The sequence below is a fragment of the Podarcis muralis genome, chromosome 12 (genome assembly GCF_964188315.1).
Source record: "Podarcis muralis chromosome 12, rPodMur119.hap1.1, whole genome shotgun sequence".
Classification (NCBI taxonomy): Eukaryota; Metazoa; Chordata; class Lepidosauria; order Squamata; family Lacertidae; genus Podarcis; species Podarcis muralis.
Window position 1 is genome coordinate 61,312,260 of NC_135666.1, and position 20,865 is coordinate 61,333,124.

Here is a 20,865-nt window from a genome sequence, read left to right on the forward strand (position 1 = left end):
ATATGTAAGAGCAAGCTGAGCTCAGCTGATGCCCAGCTGGGTTTAGTTTTGGTTTCTAAAAAGAAAAAGGAAAGAAAATTTGAATTTAAGCAAGAAAAATATTTTAATACCCTTCTGGGCTTCCATAAAATACTACTATTTCATTTTTTCTGTTTAAGATCAGAATATGATCTTAGTTCCAATACCAAGCCAATTGCCCTGGTTATGTTGTGAGTCTCCACGTCCCTGAGTCACCAGATGTAATGGAGATACTCAGGTCTCTTGATGGAGATGGGTACTTTAAACTTTGGACAGAGATCCTTAACCGTGGAAAGGCTGTTTTGAGTTTGTATGGTACATACATAGCTGAAGGCTATGAACTGAAGGCTTTTGGATTATTTTATTTATAAAATTCAAAGACTTGTGTACAGTTTTGGTTGGCAACCATCTGTCTCGAGACACAATGGAGTGTGACTCCAGGGCTGAAGTCAAAGCACTGCATTAGCAGCACCAAAGGGACCTCCCTGCGGCACAAGCAACAGGAAAAGGGCAACAGGAATAGGACAGAAACTGCTATTTAATGTGCAGGTTGCTAAAAATCACATTGGCCCCCACAGCAACCTAACAAAAGATGAATAAGATATTTTGGGGGTCTTCTTCTTGCCTCTTTAAGAATGTGATTTCCAGATTTCCATCTGCACTGCCACCAGTTGAGTCAGCCATGAATGTCAACCCCACTTGCTGAATTCAGCCCAAATCTTATTTGAGCAAAGCTTTTTTGACAAGGACAAAGCCACTCCACAGCGCTTTTTAACATATGCATGAGGCAGTTGTATCCGCAACTGGCATTAAGTGTGGCATGAGTGGCCCAGTCACAGAGACGAACTAGGTTGCTGGCTGTGATTCCCAAATCTTGGGGTGGGAATCTGCTTTAGCGATGCCAATGTCTTTAATAGAGAGCTACTGCCTACATTTTTCATCCAACGGGCCAAAACAGATTGTCTTCTGATCTGAGCCAACAGCCCAAAGCATAGACAGGCTTGTAAAGGTAAAATAAAGAAGTACCAGGCATTTTTTAAAAATGGCTGGAGCTGCCCAGAATGACTGGAGTAACTTAGATAACTGGCATTTAAATGTTGTTGTTGTTGTTGTTGTTGTTGTTGTTGTTGTTGTTGTTGTTGTTGTTGCTGCTGCTGCTGCTGCTGCTGTTGAAATGAAGGCTCAAGAGGGTGGCACACTTCAATTTGCCAGAAGCAGGAGAGAGAGAAAAGTTGACTTGTCCTTACTGCATGAGATGGCTGAAGACTGCTGCTCCTATGAAGAAACAGCACTTCGCCATTCCTTCTCCGGTCCCCATCAGCTGGGAAGGCAGCCTCTCCAGATTGCACCCTCAGCCTCTTCTGCTATTTTGCTCTCACCCTTTGAGATAGAAAAAGCTGTTCAGTTTGATGATGCCAACAAGTCACATATCTGATTGGTAGATCAATTAGACGAAGGACAACATAAGTAAGTAAATATAAGTAAATATGCACATAGGAAGCACAGAAATTGAAGCATATTGTATCACTAGTAGAGCAAAGGAAGATGGATGTGTGTTCTCCAAAAGCAACAAAATCCACAGAGAGCATAACTACATTAAGATGATACGCATGGAAAATGGAGCAAATTTTGCTTCTGCTCTGGAGGGTAGGACCTGAACTAATAGCTTCAAGTTACAAGAAAGGATGGAGCAGGAACTGGCAAGCCACTCCAGTATCCCTGCCAGGAAAACTCCATGGACAAAGGTGCCTGGCGTGCTCTGGTCCATGGGGTCACAAAGAGTCGGACACGACTAAACGACTAAACAACAACAACAAGAAGAAAGGAGTTTTCCCATTAGGAAAAACTCTTTGACAGTAAAGAGCGGTTTGACAGTGGAATGACTTGGGAGGTGGTGGACTCTCCTCCATTGGAGGCTTTTCAGCAGAGTTTGGATGGTCATCGGTCATGCATGATCTAGTTGAGATTCCTGTATTGCAGGGTCCAATCCAATTCTATGATTCTATGATCGCACAGAGAGGATCATCCCTATCCCTGACTTATGTTTCTGGTTGTTGCTGGTGAAGGATATAATGGCAAACCTTAGTGGAATGTGATAAAGGTAAAGGTAAAGGTACCCCTGCCCGTACGGGCCAGTCTTGACAGACTCTGGGGTTGTGCGCCCATATCACTTAAGAGGCCGGGGGCCAGCGCTGTCCGGAGACACTTCCAGGTCACGTGGCCAGCGTGACATCGCTGCTCTGGCGAGCCAGAGCTGCACACGGAAACGCCGTTTACCTTCCCGCTAGTAAGCGGTCCCTATTTATCTACTTGCACCTGGGGGTGCTTTCAAACTGCTAGGTTGGCAGGCGCTGGGAGCGCACCCCGCCGCGGGGATTCGAACCGCCGACCTTTCGATCGGCAAGCCCTAGGTGCTGAGGCTTTTACCCACAGCGCCACCCGCGTCCCAGTGGAATGTGATAGCAGTCCTTAATTGTGGTCAGCTAACAACCCATAGTCTGTTAAATAGTGGTGGAGAAGAGACAATTTCAGCAGCTGCAGTTGTTCTTACATCTGAACGACAATCTCTAGTCTTGAAAGTTTCTGTGGCCCAATTTTCCTTTTGTATCAGGTCGCATTGACAAGCAACCTTTAGGCCCAACTGACTTAAGACATTATACCTGAATGCTAAATACCTGCAATGGGAATAATTGTATCTTCCTTCAAGAAATTTGAGAAACCAAATTGAAATGGAAATTTGTTTCTATATTGCTCCCTAGATTTTGATTCTAATCAGAGAAAGAGAAGTTAATTTGCATTTTGATTAAGGTTGCAAGCAATCCTATGCACCTTACCTGAGAGTAAACTCCACTGAACACAGCAGGGCTTACTTCTGAGTAAACCTTCACTGAGTTGCTCTGTAAAGCACAGCTCATAAGTTTTCCAGTTGAGGTTAGTTTCCAGTTGAGTGCTTTTCCCCCTTAAAAAAATATATGTTTAGGGGTACTCTCCTTTTCCTATTCATATGGTAATACTGCCCCTCAATGAGGCCAAACTTAGATTCACAAAATGTTTAGGGGTATGCATAACGGCTAAGGGAGCTGGGCATGTTTAGCCTGGAGAAGAGGAGGTTAAGGGGTGATATGATAAAAAGGTAAAGGTACCCCTGCCCGTACGGGCCAGTCTTGACAGACTCTAGGGTTGTGCGCCCATCTCACTCTATAGGCCGGGGGCCAGCGCTGTCCGGAGACACTTCCGGGTCACGTGGCCAGCGTGACATCGCTGCTCTGGCGAGCCAGAGCCGCACACGGAAACGCCGTTTACCTTCCCGCTAGTAAGCGGTCCCTATTTATCTACTTGCACCCGGGAGTGCTTTCGAACTGCTAGGTTGGCAGGCTCTGGGACCGAACAACGGGAGCGCACCCCGCCGTGGGGATTCGAACCACCGACCTTTCGATCGGCAAGCCCTAGGCGCTGAGGCTTTTACCCACAGCGCCACCTGCGTACCTGTCATATGATAGCCATGTTCAAATATATAAAAGGATGTCATACAGAGGAGGGAGAAAGGTTGTTTTCTGCTGCTCCAGAGAAGCGGTCACGGAGCAATGGATCCAAACTACAAGAAAGAAGATTCCACCTAAACATTAGGAAGAACTTCCTGACAGTAAGAGCTGTTCTACAGTGGAATTTGCTGCCAAGGAGTGTGGTGGAATCTCCTTCTTTGGAGGTCTTTAAGCAGAGGCTTGACAACCATATGTCAGGAGTGCTCTGATGGTGTTTCCTGCTTGGCAGGGGGTTGGACTCGATGGCCCTTGTGGTCTCTTCCAACTCTATGATTCTATGATTCTATACCCCTGCGTCCCCCCAGAAAAAAGCACTGGCTATATTATACTTTCTTTAATTTGATTATATAATTGAAAGCAGAACTTGGAGGGTTTTTTAAACATTCCATAAACTTTGTCATGGTGGGGGGAGCATGTCACAAATAATATGTGCTATATTTTAAAAAGCCAATTTAGTCAACAAATTCCCCTAAAAGACAGAACAACTCTCCCATACATGTTATTTGGCAAGCATGACTTTCCCAATTTGTGTCTGTTTCCCTTTGTATATGCAAAATATAATAAATGTTGACAGGTGCAACTTTCTAATATTGCCCCATTTGGATATGCATTTCCATGTTTAACATAGTAATTAATACATTCCATATGCAGTTGCAGGCTTTCTCAATTTGCCAGCCAATCTCATTTCTTTGACTGATTTCTAGACACCATGTCAACATCATGTACAAAGCTCTGCTGCAAAATCTGATATAATGTGCTCCTTAATAGTCAGAAGGACTGTATAAACTTGTGGCTGCCAGATCCTAACCATGGAAGGCTTCTTATGCCTTTACTGCTGTGTTGAATGGAAAACTTTGGCAGGTTCTACTTCTGCCGGACTGCCAGAGTGACAGGAAATGTCATCTCTGTTTAGCATCTTGCTAATGGACTTAGCATTTAGCAAGATAAATAGTGAAAATGCCAACTTGGGCATTACTCTAGTGACATAGTTTCTGCTACACCATGGCTAGATCCCACACTGCTACTGTGGCGGTGGGGGGAGAGTGGGCTGGATAGTTGCACTTGGAATGGGAAGGTTTCCTCTTACACCACTTTCTGGGCACAGCCCAGGAGGAAGGAGCGGAACCACTGTATAACAGTGCCTCCAGCTCCCAGCCCCTCTAGACGGTCCAGAAGGATGTCGTGGTCAATGGTATCAAAGGCTGCTGAAAGATCCAGCAGAACTAGGAAACAGCTTTCACCTTTGTCCCTAGCCCACTAGATATCATTGCCCAGCATGACCAAGGCAGTTTCAGTCCCATGATGAGGCCTGAATTGGGAGGGATCTAAAAAATCTGCATCTTCCAGATGTGCCTGGAGTTGTTCAGCAACCACCCGCTCAATCGCCTTGCCCAAGAATGGAAGATTTGAGACTGGGCAATAGTTGGCCATCTTTATACATGGTGTGAGGCAGCGGGTGCACTGCATCTGAGCACACACAGATGTCAAGTTTGGCACAGCAGTGAACCACAAAACAAGAGCTCTCTTGTTGTAATACTAATAATAGATGGGGGGGGGAGCAAAGTAGAGAGGCATACAGAAAGAGGAACCTCCAGTCACTTTATAAATCTGTAGAATTACGGTAAGTGATAAAACTTCCCAGGTACACCACTTTGAGCTCTGACTGGGGTGGGATTGCTTTTTCGGACACTACCCCCAAGAAAAAGAGTATAATGTAGTTTAAATACTGTTGTGAGTTAGTCTGTATAATGCCTGAATTCCTTCCGATCCCTGGGATCCTGGATCCAGCAAGGGTTAAAATCTAATGAAATATTCTGTTGTTGAACAAGCCAGACAAACTCCTTGGCCCCAAGTGTGGATTGTTTGTTTACACAAAGGAAGTTGTTCTATGCTGCACATACACAAATGGTCAAGATGGACCCTACAGTTAATGAAGATAATGACATCAATGTAGCACAGTTCAGGTCTTCAAAGTATCCCATTTACGTTATATCATTATTAGGTTAGACCAGTAGTATTACCCCCTTACGGGAGGCTGTGGAAAAAGGGAAACTGAGGCAATACAATTTGGCAAAGGCCAATATGGCAGAGGTAAGTGTCAAACCAGGGACTTCCTGGCTCACAGTTGCAGCCTATACTCCTAGCTGTCATGCTGCATCACCTAATATAGTCTTATCTGCATCACCTAATCAAGGATCTTATCCAAATGTTTTCAGTTGTCTCTGTAATGTGTTTAAATGCAAGATGTTTGTTAATGACAGGGACATGCCAACTGTGGGCAAACTGGGAGTCCAGCTAATGTTTACTGCAGAGCATCACACAACATTGCTATTCAGGACAAAGGCCAGAAGTGAGAGCAACTGATACATTCTAAGAGCTAATTTCAGGACATTCAATCGAAGGGAATCAACCACACGTGCCTCCTATCAGTTCATAGAATGAGGGCTGCTGACAGCAGCAAATGTAATCATGCATATATTTTCCTGCAGTCAAATCTGAAAAATTTAAAAATGCTTAGCTCACACATTCTTAGAGGATTTCTCAAGACCCCCACCCAATCCATTTGTGGGCAGAACTCAGTCATTAATGTAGGTTCTCTGTGTAAACTACCAGGACTCTTCAATCCATTTATAATTTTAACTAATAAAATACAGTATCTCTCCCAGTGCTTTTTAAAACACATTTTTACTGGTGGAGAATGAACTCAAAAGGGCACTTTAAAACTTTCATTAAAAATCAAATTGCATAATAAAAAATACATAATAAATTCTATGACAAAAGTATTTTAGCATTAAATATGGTTTAAAGAAATGTACACAGTTACATTTAACAATCTTCTCCATAGCTCCCAGAGCACTAGCAACTGGAACAGTCCCGTTCTCTAAGTACTCCCCCCCCCCCCCATATTCTTGATACTGTTTATGGGTAACTTAAACTGCCCCACCCATTCTTAACAGTATCAAATAATTACAATTTTGCAATTTCTTTTCTTTTTTTTTTAAGAAATCTCACGTCAGCCATGGAGCCTTCAATGTGGGGTTCCACAGGGTTAGATTTTATCCCCTATGTTGTTGAACACCCTCCTGAAATCTCTGAGTGGGGTCATCCAGAGGTGTGGAGTCCCTTGTCAGCAATATGCTGGAGACACACAGCTCTGCTTCTCTGCAGGCGAGGCAGAGGATGTGCTGGACCTTTGTCTTGCCCCAGTAATGGACTGGATAGAAGCCAACACACTGAACTCAATCTAGATAAGACTGAGGCTCTATTAGCGGTTCCCTGCTGTTGGTGAGCTTTCACTCCCTCTGAAGGAGTGGCTCTTTAGCTTGGGCTTACTCCTGGATCCTTTGAGGCTCTGGTGGCTCATGGGCATGGAGTTCTCTCCACCAACTTTGGTTGGTGGCCCAGCAGCACCCCTCTCTAGGCAGGGATAGCTAACCTCTAGGCAAGCACTATACATGGGCCTATCTCTGATGATGGTTCAGAAACTTCAGCTGGTAGAGAATTCAGCGGCCAGGTCGCTCACTGCGACAAGAATGTCTGAGCACATAACACCAATCTTGGCCCGGCTGCACTGGCTACCAATTAGTTCCCTGTCCCAATTCAAAGTGTATTTTGTGTGGTTTTTTAATATTGTATTTTAATGTTATGAACCACTCTGAGATTGATGGATGAAGGGCAGTATATAAATTTAATTAATGAATAATAAATGCTGGTTTTCATCTGTAAAATCTTATGTGGCTCAGGACCCCAATAACTCAAAAGCTTCTCCTTATATGAACCAACCTGGACCCTGTGATTGTCATCTTAGAATCATAGAATCATAGAGTTGGAATAGACGACAAGGGCCATCGAGTCCAACCCCCTGCCAAGCAGGAAACACCATCAGAGCACTCCTGACATATGGTTGTCAAGCCTCTGCTTAAAGACCTCCAAAGAAGGAGACTCCACCACACTCCTTGGCAGCAAATTCCACTGTCGAACAGCTCTTACTGTCAGGAAGTTCTTCCTAATGTTTAGGTGGAATCTTCTTTCTTGTAGTTTGGATCCATTGCTCCATGTCCGCTTCTCTGGAGCAGCAGAAAACAGCCTTTCTCCCTCCTCTATGTGACATCCTTTTATATATTTGAACATGGCTATCATATCACCCCTTAACCTCCTCTTCTCCAGGCTAAACATGCCCAGCTCCCTTAGCCGTACCTCATAAGGCATCGTTTCCAGACCTTTGACCATTTTGGTTGCCCTCCTCTGGACACGTTCCAGTTTGTCAGTGTCCCTCTTGAACTGTGGTGCCCAGAACTGGACACAGTACTCCAAGTGAGGTCTGACCAGAGCAGAATACAGTGGCACTATTACTTCCCTTGATCTAGATGCTATACTCCTATTGATGCAGCCCAGAATTGCATTGGCTTTTTTAGCTGCCGCGTCACACTGTTGGCTCATGTCAAGTTTGTGGTCAACCAAGACTCCTAGATCCTTTTCACATGTACTGCTCTCAAGCCAGGTGTCCCCCATCTTGTATTTGTGCCTCTCATTTTTTTTTTGCCCAAGTGCAATACTTTACATTTCTCCCTGTTAAAGTTCATCTTGTTTGTTTTGGCCCAGTTCTCTAATCTGTCAAGGTCGTTTTGAAGTGTGATCCTGTCCTCTGGGGTGTTAGCCACCCCTCCCAGTTTGGTGTCATGTGCAAATTTGATCAGGATGCCCTTGAGTCCATCATCCAAGTCGTTGATAAAGATGTTGAATAAGACCGGGCCCAAGACAGAACCCTGTGGCACCCCACTAGTCACTCTTCTCCAGGATGAAGAGGAACCATTGATGAGCACCCTTTGGGTTTGGTCAGTCAGCCAGTTACAAATCCACTGAGTGGTAGCATAGTCAAGACCACATTTTACCAGCTTCTTTACAAGAATATCATGGGGCACCTTGTCGAATGCCTTGCTGAAATCAAGGTAGGCTACATCCACTGCATTCCCTTCATCTACCAGGCTTGTAATTCTGTCAAAAAAACGAGATCAGGTTAGTCTGACATGACTTATTTTTCAGAAATCCATGCTGACTATTGGTGATCACAGCATTCCTTTCTAGGTGCTCACAGACTGTTTGCTTAATGATCTGCTCCAGAATCTTCCCTGGTATTGATGTCAGACTGACTGGGCGATAATTATTTGGGTCCTCTCTTTCCCCCTTTTGGAAAATAGGGACAACATTTGCCCTCCTCCAGTCTGCCGGGACTTCGCCTGTTCTCCAGGAATTCTCAAAGATGACTGCCAGTGGTTCTGAGATCACATCTGCCAGTTCTTTTAATACTCTTGGATGCAGTTCATCTGGCCCTGGAGACTTGAATACATCTAAACTAGTCAAGTATTCTTGTACTATCTCCTTAGTTATTCTGGGCTGTGTTTCCTCTGCTGAATCATTTGCTCCAAATTCTTCAGGTCGGGAATTGTTTTCTTTATTGGAGAAGACTGAGGCAAAGAAGGCATTGAGGAGTTCAGCCCTTTCTGTGTCCCCTGTTTGCATTTCACCATCTTCTCCTCTGAGTGACCCCACTGTTTCTTTGTTCTTCCTTTTGCTACGGACATACCCATAAAAGCCTTTTTTGTTGCTTTTAACCTCTCTAGCAAGCCTGAGTTCATCTGAAGCCCTTCTTTCTGTGCCCCCTCCCAGGAAGTCTGGAGGCTGGCAACATGAGAATGGGCCTTTTCAGGGGTGGCTCCCCACTCATTGAAGGCTCTCCTGGGGATTCCTTTTTAATCAGGGCTTAATTAATTTGATTAATTAATACTTGCCAAATTAAGTATGCCCTGTGTGTGCAGTTGCAGTTTCTGTTTATATACCTGTTGATTTTGAACACATTTTGGTTTTTAGTGCCAGACACTACTTGTTGACAATATTCCTTATTGTGGCAAGTTTCTTGCTTAATTTTATACAAATTGCTCTACAGTGGCTCTCCCCCTTTCTTTTGAACCTTGATACTCATCACAGCTTCCAAATGTTAAATATCATTACAACAACTAATCTTTATAGTTGTCATGATTCCTAAACACTGAAGGGCTGACCTATTACAGAATGACAAGTTGCAGCTGTAAAATCAAGCATGTCGCTTTCAAATTCCAAGAGATTTACATAATTCAGCATAGCTTGAGGGTAATGATCACGATATAGACACTGAACATCTGCTAGAGATTTAAAAGACATTTTTCTTTCATTAAAATCAGTATCCTGCATGTAAACTTCAGTAAATCAGGGTAAGAATTACTGCTCTGAATGTACAGAGACGAAACATATTTGTCCTATGATGTCCTCCAATATCACACTAAAACACCTGTCAGCTGTGTTCTCTTTTTCAAAAAACTGTTAATTTTTGTTTTTTCAGTTAAAAATATGATATACTTGAAATAACAATGTGGGAATAAAAAAAAAATAAAAAATACAGAAAAATGAAAAAGAGCAAGAAAAGTGCAGTAGAAATAAACATAGCTCTTTAATAGTGATATTGTTTAGTGGGCTTTGTTGGCAGGGTTGCTGCAGTTATTTGCATCTTTATCCTTTTGCATCTTAGTTTTTTTTCATCTTTATGTGGAAATTGTTCAATTTGTGAACTTTTTGATGTTTTATTTATTGTTTATGAATACTTTTGCTATATTTGTATTGTTGTAAGCTGCTTTGAACATGGTTTGAATATGCTTGCTTCTTATGTTTAAATTAATGTGCCTTAAAACTGATTAATTATGTTTCCGTCATGACAGATGACAGGGGACGCGGGTGGCGCTGTGGGTTAAAGCCTCAGCGCCTAGGACTTGCCGATCGAAAGGTCGGCTGTTCGAATCCCCGCGGCGGGGTGCGCTCCCGTTGCTCGGTCCCAGCGCCTGCCAACCTAGCAGTTCAAAAGCACCCCCGGGTGCAAGTAGATAAATAGGGACCGCTTACCAGCGGGAAGGAAAACGGTGTTCCGTGTGCTGCGCTGGCTCGCCAGATGTAGCTTGTCACGCTGGCCACGTGACCCGGAAGTGTCTGCGGACAGCGCTGGCCCCCGGCCTATAGAGTGAGATGGGTGCACAACCCTAGAGTCTGGCAAGACTGGCCCGTACGGGCAGGGGTACCTTTACCTTTACATGACAGATTTAAAAAAAAAAATATGGATAAATGCTACTGGGAGACAAAGAGAAGGCTTAACTCCTCAACACCTACTTTGCCTCTGTCTTCACCCAAAAGGAAAACAATGCCCAGGCTAGTGATAACAGAATAAATGATGTAAGGAGGGAGCCCAAGATAGGGGAAGAGTTGGTAAGGGAACACCTGGTCACTTTAAATGAAATCAAATCTCCAGCACGTGAGGAGCTGCATCCAAGGGTACTAAAGGAGCTTGCAGATGTAATTCAGAGCCTTTGTCTATGATCTTTGAGAATTCAAGGAGAACAGGTGAGGCAGGCAAATGTTGTCCCCATCTTCAAAAAGGAGGAAAATGAAGACCTAGGTAACCACCAACTGGTGAGCTTGACATCAATACCAGGGAAGGTCTTAGAACAGATAATTCAACAGTCAGTCTGTGAGCACTTAGCATAGGATACTGTGATTACTAAGATCCAGCATGGGCTTCTCAAAAATAGGACTTTTTTATGAGTAACAAGCTTGGTGGATCAGGGGAATGCTGTAGACATAATGTATCTTGAGTTCAGTAAGGCTTTTGACAAAGTCCCCCATGATATTCTCGTGAGGAAGCTGGTAAAATGTGGGTTGAACCAGGTAGCTGTTAGGTGGATTTGTATCTTGTTGGTGTACCAAACCCAAAGAGTATTCATTAATGGTTCCTCATCATCCTGGGAAAATGTGACAAGTGGGGTGCCATATGGTTCTTTCCTGGGCTCGTTGTTGTTCAACGTCTATCTAAAATACTTGTATGAAGGAATTGAGGGGATGTTCATCAAATTTGCAGATGACACCAAACTGGGAGGGGTAGCTAATGCTGTAGTGCAGAAGGAAGAATCAGAATTCATAATCACCTTAACAGATTGGAGAACTGGGCCCAAGATAACAAAATGAATTTCAATAGAGAGAAATGTAAGGTTCTGCACTTAGGCAGGAAGAACCAGATGCACAAATATAGGATGGGAGACACCTGGCTTACTAGCAGTACATGTGAAAAGGTGTGATGGCCTGGGAATCTGATTCAGAGGCTGAACCTGAGGAATCCCAGCCTGCACAGGAGTCCCCGCCTCCAGAGCAGGATGAGCTGGGGCAGGGGCTTGAATCTGAAGGGCCCGCACCTGTGCCGGATCCTCAGGAGCAGACACCAGATGAATCCACTCTGGCTCCGGAGGTGATTGAGGACCCATTGCCTGCAGGTGCTCCTCTCCCAGCCCTGTCAGGGGTGAGGTTGCCTCTGGGTCCAGTAACCCTCCAGCCTCTCCTGAGCTGCAGAAGCTCAGGGCAGAGAGGCGGAGAGAACTAGGTTCTCTCAGGAGGAGTGCTCGCCTTAAGGCCAGGAGAGCGAGTCACCTGTGGGCCGGGACCACCCTAGGCCTCAGAGGAGATAAAGCCCAGTCAGCCCAGTCCCAGGTTGCGGAAGCAACATCGCTGGAAACCTGTTCCTGCCAGCACCCTGACCCGGCTCCTTGCCTTGGACCCCGCTTCGCCCTTGATGGACAGCCTCCAGACCCTCGACCCAGGACCAGACTCAGACCACACCGCACGGTAACCCCCCCCCCCCGAGACCAGCACAAAAGGATTTAGGGGTCTTGATGGACCACAGGCTGAACATGAGTCAACAGTGTGATGCAGCAGCCAAAAAAGTGAATGCTATTCCAGGCTGTAGCAATGTCCAGATCAAGGGAAGTACTAGTACACACTATTCTGCCTTGGTCAGACCACACATGGAATACTGTGTCCTTTTCTGAGCGCCACAATTTAAGAAGGATGTTGACAAGCTGGAATGTGTGCAGAGGAGGGCAACTAGGATGATCAAAGCTCTAGAAGCCTAGCCTTATGAGGAACACTTGAAGGAGCTGGGTATGTTTAGCCTGGAAAAGAGGAGACTGAGAGGAGATATGATAGCCATCTTCAAAAATCTCACATGGAGGATGGAGCAAGCTTGTTTTCTCCTGCTCTGGAAGGCAAGACTCAAACCAATGGCTTCAAGATGAAGGAAATGAGATTCCAACTGAACATACAGAAAAACTTTACATGTTTTAAACTGTTTTTATTTTTTGATTTGTTGTACCACCATAAGCGGTGGTTTTTATCTATGTATTTTTATTTTGTTTTGGTTTATTTTGGGTTGGGGCGGGGTGATTGTGGAGTGGGGTGGGGATTGGTTTGTTTCCGTGTAATTGTTTTTGTTTGTTTGCTTTTATATTCTGTAAATGGAGGCGAATATGAGGCTTGGGATTCCTACTGTGGAGGGGCGAGGGAGGTATGGCGGTGGGGGCAGATGTCATAGGCGAAGGGGATCGAGATATGGATATGCTCGTACCCCTTCCAATCTGCGCCCCATCCCGAGAGACGAGGGTAGGGTGAGCAAAGATTACTCACCTCCGTCACTGGTGTTGTGCAATGCCAGGTCTATAGGCAACAAAACCGCCACCCTGCGAGATTTCTTCATCTCGCAGGGGGTCGACCTGGCTTGTGTGACGGAGACCTGGGTGCGCGAAGGGGATACTGTTACTTTACGAGAGATGGCGCCCCCGGGTTTCTCCGTCCTCCACCAGTCGCGGACTGTGGGCCGGGGGGGAGGGGTGGCATTATTTATCCGGGAAGATTGTTCTTTCAGGGCTCTACCATCGCCATCGATCCCCGGCATTGAATGTGTTGGCCTAGTATGGGGCTCCGAGGTGAGCTTGGCTGTCTGGCTGGTGTACCGGCCACCTAGCGCACCAGCAGCCACCCTGTCAGCCCTGCTGGAGGCGGTGGCCGGCTGGGCCTTGGAGTTCCCTAACCTATTGGTATTGGGGGACTTCAACATCCATGCTGATGCCACTCCCTCCTCACAGGCTCTGGACCTGGTGTCTTCCATGGCGACACTAGGGCTCTCCCAGTTTGTTTCGGGCCCCACACATCAAGCAGGCCACACGCTGGATTTGATCTTTGGCGCTGGTATAGATGTGATCATGTGTCCTTCGATGAAGGTGCCATGGTCTGATCACTACGCTCTGAAAGCCAGGATTGACGTTCCACCCCCACCCTGCTTAGGTGGCGAGCCGATTTGGGCTCGCCCGCAGAGGCTGATGGACCCTGATAGATTCCGTCAAGCCTTGCGGGACCTTTCTCCCCCTGGCGACTCATTGACTGAGCTTGTTGAGGGCTGGAATACCCATCTCCTGGCAGCCATCAATGAGATCGCACCTAAGCGCCCTCTGCGACCCCGCAGAAACCGGGCTCCCTGGTTTACCGAGGAGCTCCGGAAAATGAAGCGGGACCTCAGACGGCTAGAGCGAGTATGGCGGCGTGCCCGTGACGGAGCTTCAAGAACATCTTATAGGGTTTTTATGAAAACCTACGAGATGGCTGTGAAGGCCGCTAAGAAGTCCTACTTCTCGGCCTCCATTGCATCCGCTAGCTCTCGCCCGGCACAATTATTTAGTATAATTCGGTCTTTAACGTCCCTCGAAGGACAGCCAAATTTAAATAACAATTTGACACACAGCTGTGAGGCATTTGCGAGCTTTTTTGCGGAGAAGGTCTTGTTGCTCCGCCATGACCTCCCTGCCAATTTGGATACAATAAAGGAACTGGAGGCCCCTCGACTGTCCTCGGGTCCAGTATTGGACCACTTCGACCGGATATCCCCAGCCGATGTGGACAGACTCCTCCGAGCTGGAAAGCCCACCACCTGTCCTCTTGACCCGTGCCCGTCTTGGCTGATTAGAGCGTGTCCAGATGAGGTGCGGGCTCTCCTGGGGGATATCATCAATTTGTCCCTTGGCACGGGGACATTCCCAGGGGAACTGAAGGAGGCAGTGGTGCGCCCGCTCTTAAAGAAAACATCATTAGATCCTTTAGATCTATCCAATTACCGCCCGGTTTCGAATCTTCCGTTCCTGGGTAAGGTGATTGAGAGAGCGGTTGCTGAACAGCTTGGTGGGTTTCTGGATGAAACATCGGCTCTGGATCCATTCCAGTCCGGCTTCCGCGCTGGTCATGGGACCGAGACGGCTCTGGTTGCCCTAACAGATGATCTTCGTAGACAGCTGGATCGAGGCGGGTCGGGGCTGCTGATTCTTCTAGACTTGTCAGCAGCTTTTGACATGGTCGATCACGAACTTCTGGACCACCGCCTTGCCGACGTGGGGATCCAGGGCACAGTCCTTCAATGGCTGCGCTCGTTTCTCTCTGGTCGGGGACAGAGGGTGGCGCTTGGGGGGGAATTGTCATCGCGCCACTCCTTGGTGTGTGGAGTGCCTCAGGGTGCGATTCTCTCCCCGATGCTTTTTAACATCTTTATGCGCCCCCTCGCCCAGCTTGTCCGGAGTTTTGGGCTGGGCTGCCATCAGTATGCTGATGACACCCAACTCTATCTGCTGATGGATGGCCATCCTGACTCGGCCCCAGACACACTGATCAGATGCTTGGAAGCTGTGGCTGGATGGTTACGTGGGAGCCGGTTGAAGTTAAATCCTTCGAAGACAGAGGTCCTCTGGCTGGGACGGGATGATATGGGAATGAGGGGGCAACTCCCATCTCTTGTGGGGGTGCAATTAGTGCCAGCACCGTCCGTTAAGAGTTTGGGTGTAATCTTCGATACCTCCCTCTCCATGGAGGCGCAGATTGCAGCTATTACAAAGGCGGCATTTTTTCATCTCCGCCAAGCTAAGCAGTTGGCTCCTTACCTCTCTCGCCCTGACCTAGCTACTGTGATCCACGCGACGGTCACCTCCAGACTGGATTATTGTAACTCGCTCTACGTGGGGCTGCCCTTGAGACTGACCCAAAAACTCCAGCGGGTGCAGAATGCCGCAGCGAGACTCCTTACGGGGTCTTCGCTTAGAGATCACATTCATCCGGTGCTATACCAGTTGCACTGGCTCCCGGTGGAGTACAGGATCAGGTTTAAGGTGCTGGTTTTAACCTTCAAAGCCCTATACGGCCTAGGGCCCTCGTACCTACGGGACCGCCTCTCCTGGTATGCCCCACAGAGGAACTTACGGTCTTCAAACAAAAACACCTTGAAGGTCCCAGGCCACGTAGAGGTTAGGCTGGCCTCAACTAGAGCCAGGGCCTTTTCGGCTGCGGCTCCAACCTGGTGGAATGCTCTGTCACAAGAGACAAGGGCCCTGCAGGACTTGACATCTTTCCGTAGGGCCTGCAAGACAGAGTTGTTCCGCCAGGCATTTGGTTAGGGCGCAGCCTGACTCCCTCCTTTGGCAACCTTTACAAAACTTTATGGCTGCCATCAATCTTGATTTTAATTAATTTTTATAATGTTTTTATAATGTCGCACTATTTGGTGTTGTTAGCCGCCCTGAGCCCGGCTTCGGCTGGGGAGGGCGGGATATAAATAAAATTTATTATTATTATTATTATTATTATTCAAAAGTAGAACAGTCTTCCTCAGAAGGTTGTGGACTCTTCTTCCTTGGAGGTTTTTAAATAGAGGTTGGATGGCCATCTGTCAAGGATGCTTTCGCTGAGATTCCTTCATTGCAGGGGATTGGAGTAGATGACCCTTGGGGTCCCTTCCAACTCTACAGTTCTGTGACTTTCTGACCGGTAGCTTACTCTCTTGCCTACTATGCTGCATGGGCTTGCAGATGCCAAGATCTATTTCATGTTGCGTCAATGGCTGCTTCCTTCCAGGGGAAAAGAGCAGTGGTTTCTACTGGTGCCACATCACAGTGCCAGCTTCTTTTCAGGTGCTTGTGGAGAAACCAAGGCACATTAAATGCCATTTAACTTATCATTTGAGTTTTGGCCCAACACTGGGGTGGAAAAGGAAGTAATTTTGCAACATTATCACATCTGAAATGTCTGAAAAGCTGGTGCTTTTGTCAGCAGGAAGCCAAGTAATTTGTTGCATGTTCTAAACTCTTCCTTGATCTTGTTCAGCCTAATCAGTTTGCTTGTTGTGCAGCTTGGCCATCTGACATTAATTTTAAGGAACGAGGAGCCGGTTCCTACCAACCACAGGGCAGACGCTTCTGATTTTGTGTTGTATGACATATCCTGATTGATTCAGCAGGAAGAATGTTTATCACTGCAACTGCCTGTCAGATAAGGGTGTCATCGTAAGCCTTAGCTCACCACAAATATATTAGTTTCATTAGTATAAAGTACCAAAGGCCCCAGGAGCTGTCAAAAAAAGATGGCTAAAATTGTTCATTGCCGTGCACTCACCCCTCCTTCTTTATACATCTGGAAGTTGAGTTTGGGCATGCTTCCATTTAGAAATCTCCTTGATAGCTTCCTTGTGGCTGTGCTTAACAGTGAATTTCTTGACATTATATGAGGGCATGGGAGAGAATATTTTATGAATTTCTCAGCAGACCGCACAACCCATAAAGAGAAACAAATGGGCTGAAGGAAAGGTTCTTGGGTAAGAATTATTTGTGTTCTTGACCTAGTTATTGCCCACGCAGGTGCAATCTGTGGCCTTGCAATGGCGGTGGAAATAACAGGCCCAGGACACAGTGTTGAGTGAAATCAGGCAAGATCTTTACTGACTACAGTGGATCATTTCCTCTTTCCACTCAGTCCTTGCTGCTGGAATGGAACTCCCTGTCCCTGGGAATCGGCCAGCATTGAACCCTGACCTGGTGCAAGCCTAGTGTCCCACTGGGTGTCCAGGGGTGATATTTCAGCCAGACGGAGGCTCTAAGCTGAGCTTGTGGTGTGCCTTTGCCAAAGCTTCTCTCGGGCCCCTTATGGGCCCCTTTACTATGGTGAGCCTGCCCAATCCACTTCTGGCAAACAAACACAACCACCACAATACCAGCTCAAAGTTAAGGCGATTTATTTCTGTGGCCTCTTTAAAAAATGGCCTTAGCCCACCAAGCGTCTCTGGTAGGCGCAGGCTTTGATGTTTTTAAAATATTTTTAAAGCCCTGTTTGACCAAAGAAAACCCTGGGACAAGTGCTGAAGCCTTTTCCACTCCCCCTTTAAAAATATCGTTTGTCTGATGCCCAAATCTCTGTGAATTGTAGCGCATAGCTTTTTATCATAAATATGTGTAAAAGCTTCATGCATATGTTTCCAACATTTCTTTCTAGAGAAGTCGCAAGAAGGGAATGTATGCATACTTCACAGCAATAGAATAATTAACAATGGAAGTGCAAAAGAACCTTTCCAAAAATACATTAAAAAGCCCAACCTCCCTCTGCATTTCACCAAAATGCTAAACTTTATCAGAATGCTCTCCCCTCCCCCACCCTATTAAGCAAGAAACACAGTGTTTGTGTATGCATGGTGTTATATTCTAGATCTAAAGCTCATTTTAAGAAGAAACCCCCCCACCCCCCGTTTAATGTTTTATGCATGCACAGAGGGCTCACTTCAAAATAATCAAATGCCAAATGGCAGCAACCCATCCTAACTGTTGTTTCAAATCACCCTATTTAAATCCTCAGTAATCATTTTCCTGCAAAGTTGCCATCCCATCTTTGTGCCATTATGCAAATAAGTGTTAGTGATAAAGAATGGATATTATTTGCTTAACTAACTTAAAGGATTGTTTTAAGAAACTGTTTTCAGTTTGTGCCAGTAAGCACAGTTTAGAATACTAGTGCCAGTTCACAGAGGCATGGCTTACATACACCATTGTGCAAACAAGTTGGCAGCAGCTGCCCTGGCCTATGGATACAGACAGCACTGTCACCAGACTGATAATCTGTTAAAACATAAAGGATCAAAACCTCAATATCTGAATTTTAAGATAACTTGTGATTTAATTAAAAGAGCTACTCTTGATACATAGCAGAGCCATTTCAAGTATTCTCTTTGTAAAAACCCCCATAGCGAAAGCATGGCTAAGTACCTCCAGACGGATTCTCCGTGTTCATGGGGAACCATATTGGATTGGATTTATGTTGGGGCTGCAAGCTTTAATTGGTCTAATGGGTAGATTAATCAATAAAAGTATTCATTACTTCATCACTACTGGTCAGTTTTAACCAGCAGCTGAGAGTTATAGACAGACTTTTTAAAAGAATATTTTGGGATTTCTGAGGTGTTCCTATATTAGGAACTGAAAAACTACAATGACTTTAGTTCTGAAATTCCCATTCTGAGTTGCTATAATAAAAGCACACACAAACACAAGTTGCATATTTTAGGTTAATATAACACACTGGTCAATAGCCCAAAGAGTGCTTTATTGAATGAAGAAAAATGGCAATGAAGGCAGGACTGAGAATATATTAAACCAGAATGATGGAATAACATGAAATCCTTATATTTCCATTAATATTTATCAGGATGGGGATAGTTTCTCAGCAGGATCAGAGATGTTCAGATTCTGTTGGAGCAATTCTGAAATTCAAGTGCATTTCACTAAGTCGCCTATTCAATGAATTGCTGTGCTTGGATGAGAATGTAAATGAGGGAATTGAAATGTCTGGTGCAGTTCTGTTCTATTGGTTTTGACCTACCATTACTCTTAAAAGAAGGTTGTGTGAGAGAGAGTTCGGGACATCTGCAATCTGCTTTTGATACTAGCATGCCATCAGATGTCTCAAAAAAAGAAAACGAAAAAGTGATGCTGCTAGTGGTTTAGTGCCAAACAACAGTTTCCGTGCACAGTTGCTGCCAACATCTGAAATGTAGGTGAGGTAGTGGCTGCTGCACACAGGGATGGAGGCCATGGACAGTCCAGTTGCTGCTCCATCATGACAATAGAGCTCCCAGTATTGTTCAAGGAGAAAAGGGCCTGAGAGAATTACTACACATTCACATGGGAAGGTACATAAAATTGCTTTCTTCACAATGAACATTAAAATGCTTTCTAGAAAGATTTGGGGAAAGATAGGTGATGCTGAATGGCTCGAGGCCAGCTGACACCGGCTGAAAAGATGGAGTCAGAAATGAAGGCAGAGGGAGAGCCGAACTTTAAAAGCCAGGAAAATGGTGCAAGTAAGTCATTTTGCTGACTAGTTTCATTGATTGACTAATGGAAGTATATGCCATGGAATGACAGTGATTTAGTGTAGGATACATGATAAAAGAGATTGAGGAGGTTTTCAGACGTGATTGAAACAGACAGATAATATGACTGGCTAGACGGAAAACTCTCAGGTGACAGATCAACCTGTTAACTTGAGGCCTGGGAGCAGGGGCTCAAGGCTGAGAAGCTGAGCACAGCCACTGAGAACCAGCCCCATTGAAATCCTTCTGGTTGCTGTCAAGTTCAGGTTATGCGGCTACTGGTTACGTGGTGGCTCTTTTCGTTATTGGTTATGAGGGACACAGGAAGCTGAATTATACTGAGTCAGACCATCAGTCTGTCTTGCTCAGCATTGTCTACATTGACTGACAGCAGCTCTCCAGAGTTTCAAGCAAGGGTTCTACGCCAGCCCTGCCTGGAGATGCTGGGGATTGAACGTGGGACCTTCTGCATTCAAGACAGATGCCCTGCCACTGAACTACAGCCTTCCAGACCCCCGCCTCATTCCCCTCATTCAGGCATAAGTTAAGAGTTAAAATAGTTTATTTTTAAGTCAAGGAAACTATGGGGTGGGCAGGGGGTGTATGGTGCTGGATAAATGAATCATGATGATGTAGTCTTGAGAAAGATCCATCCACCCTCTTTCCCAGCTTCTCAGTGTAGGGATCCTGAGAATAGAAATGTCCCAAATGGAACTGCCATTAAAACGCAATCCCCATGCCAAGTTCTACGTTTCCCCCCTGTAACTGCACAGTCACCACACTGTGATGTCATCCTTGCCCCTGCAGAAGTGAGGAAGCAGGCTACAAAGGGACAATATAATAAGGGGTAGTTGACGTCGTTCGGTCCCAGCTCCTGCCCACCTAGCAGTTCGAAAGCACCCCTAAGTGCAAGTAGATAAATAGGTACCGCTTTATAGCGGGAAGGTAAACGGCATTTCCGTGTGCGGCACTGGTGCTGGCTCGCCAGTAGCAGCTTCGTCATGCTGGCCATGTGACCCGGAAGTGTCTTCGGACGGCGCCGGCTCCCGGCCTCTTGAGCGAGATGAGTACGCAACCCTAGAGTCGGCCACGACTGACCTTTACCTTTACCTTTATTTGATTTTCTACATTGTAAGGGCGGGGGGAACCCAACACAAGAATAGGAAACCGCTACATAAAACTGCTGAGTGGGGTCATCCAGAATTTTGGAGCACATTGTCAGCAATATGCTGA

The 20,865-nt window shown here is 45.8% G+C and overlaps 1 protein-coding gene across 2 annotated transcripts in view; it reads left to right on the forward strand.

The window, feature by feature from the left end:
* CNTNAP2 (contactin associated protein 2) overlaps window positions 1–20,865 on the forward strand; it is a 950,652-nt gene that overhangs the window by 76,530 nt on the left and 853,257 nt on the right. The gene's annotated exons all lie outside the window — the stretch shown is intronic.